The 2,452-nt window shown below is 48.1% G+C and overlaps 1 protein-coding gene across 1 annotated transcript in view; it reads right to left on the bottom strand.

Moving 5' to 3' along the window:
• Positions 1–2,452, bottom strand: part of SLC6A20 (solute carrier family 6 member 20) — a 35,147-nt gene that overhangs the window by 24,238 nt on the left and 8,457 nt on the right. The window lies entirely within an intron of this gene.

Below are 2,452 nucleotides of genomic sequence, written 5' to 3'. Positions count from 1 at the left end.
CCCCTCTGTTGCAGCAACCAGGGTTAATCAGAGCCAGGACCACTGAGTTGTTAAATAAATACTTTGAACATCACCCCTGAATCCATCCGACCGGCTGCCCACCTCCGCACACTTGCTCTGGGCTTTTGCAGCCCCGATGCTGCCCCACAAGGAAGTGGTGCAGGTGTGGGGAGACATGGGGGTCCCCAATAGGCAGAGCTCAGGTTACCGCCTCATTCTAGGGAGCACGTCCATGTGTGTCTGTTTTATACAGTGGCCTTTGGCCTAAAATTTCATTTCCATGGAATTGACTAATATTAATTTTAAATCCATTGGTTCCCAAGGAGCCATCTGCAGACAAGTGTCCTTGGTGACAGTAGGAAGCCAGAGAGTGTGACTGGAGCTATGGACGCCCTCCCCACTGCCCAACCCCTGGCCAGCGGCAGGCAGCCTGCTGCAGGGGGCAGGAGTGGGGGACACTGCTTCTCTTTCTGGTCCTGCCCCCTCGTTTTCTGCAGCCCCTCAGCCATTCCTGCTCCAGCTCCTGGCTCCTTGGCTGTGAACCTGAAAAAATGTCCAGTGGGCAGAGAGGGCAGGACTTCCGAAGAAGACGAAAACCCTGACACTACAGCCTCAGGGGTTCAGGGCAGGCACGGAAGGAACCGGCTCTGAACGGGTTAAGGTAAACAACAAAATACACGCGTGCTTACGTAAACATCTGGGATTTACAAAAGTGCCTCCATCGTGTGAGTCCATGGGGTCCTATAACCAACAGGCTCTCCCAAAGCCTCTCCAGCACGCCATGTACCTTTGCCTCACCCCTTAAGTAGCCGCACAAACATTCCACTAGGAAAACGAGCCCAGAATTCATTTCATCGGTCCTTGGACACTCAGGCTGGTGCCAGTTTTCTGCCGTCCGAAAGCAAGCTGTGGGACAAAGCTTGGTCCACATGGAAATCCCAGTAGTAGAATGTGGGGGGCGGGGAAACACGACCAGGCAGACCCCCGTGGGCTCTCCCACCACAGAGAAAGGAGAGGGGAGAGAGTGGGGCTCCTACCGGCAGGCCGTGACATTCCCTGCTCATGTGGGGGCCTCGAACAAATCCTGCCCTCCCGTTGCCAGCCCCTGAAGATGCTCCTGGGCCATGCTCTTCTGCCCTGCAGACAGGTGTTTCGGGAACCTCACCAGGTTCCTGTCAATAGCAGGGGCTCTGAGAGGCCATCAGGACGTCCCTGACAATAAAGGTCCTGCTGACCCGACCTGCTTAGAGCAACAGTCAAATTCTCAGTGGTTATAAGAAAAGCTCATTTTCACCCAAGGTGTTAAACAGTAACCACTTGAGTGAGGCCTGGCAAGGTCCACAAAAGGCTTGTCTCTTTGACGGGGCCTGCCTGGTGGCCCACTGCCCGTGGGAGGCTAGAAGTCCCAGGCTTGGTGCCCAGGTGGGAGTATGGGGCTCTGTAGCCTGCTCATTGGTCATTTCTAGGACCGCTCCTGCCCCCCAACCACACACACCCCCACACACCCCCCACACACAATTCCCGTGAATTTGCTCTGCATCGTTTTCAAAAACGAACAACTGAACATTCATATGCAGAAAAATGAACCTCAACTCATATCTCACATTTTATACCAAAAACAAAACAAACAAAAAAAAACCCTCACCTCAAAATGGATCAGAGACCTATAATTCCAACTCAAAACTATAAAACTTCTAGAAGAAAAAAACACACGAGAAAATCTTTTTGACCTTAGGTTAGGCAAAGATTTCTTAAAGGCAACATCAAAAGCATCATCTGTGAAAGAACATATTGATAAATTGGACTGCCTTTTAAAATTCTGCTCCATGAGAGACACTGCGAGGAAAATAAAAAGACAGGCTACAAATTGGGAGAAAAAAATGTGCAAAACACGTATCTGACAAAAACTTTGTATCTGGAATACGTAAAGGACTCTCAAAACTTAATAACGAGAAAACAAAGAACCCACTGAAAGTCGTGCAAAAAATTTTGAGCAGACATTTCACCAAAGAAAATACATGAATGGCAAATTAGCACATGAAAAGATACCATCAGCATTCATTAGGAAAATGCAAATTCAAACCGCAATGAGATGCAGTTTGACGCTTTCTTATAAAGTTAAGCATACACTTACTATGTACTCGAAGGTATTTTCTTTACAGAAATGAAAACTTATATTCACACAAAAAACCTGTGTATGGCTGTTGATAGCAGCTCTATTCATAGCTGTCAAAAACTGGAAACAACTTAACTGTCTGTCCTTCAGTGGGCGAATGGATGAATGGATGATGAACGCTGGCACATCAGCAATGAAAAGACACAAACTACAGACACTCGCCACAACGTGGCAGACTCTTGAAAGCTTTACTCTAAGTGAGGGATGCCAAAATCAAAATGCCTCATGCTGTAGGATTCCATTTATATGACATTCTGGAAAAGGTGAAGCTACAGG

Source organism: Pteropus vampyrus, unplaced genomic scaffold (genome assembly GCF_000151845.1).
Source record: "Pteropus vampyrus isolate Shadow unplaced genomic scaffold, Pvam_2.0 Scaffold35, whole genome shotgun sequence".
NCBI lineage: Eukaryota > Metazoa > Chordata > Mammalia > Chiroptera > Pteropodidae > Pteropus > Pteropus vampyrus.
This window is presented reverse-complemented; position numbering and strand designations above follow the sequence as displayed.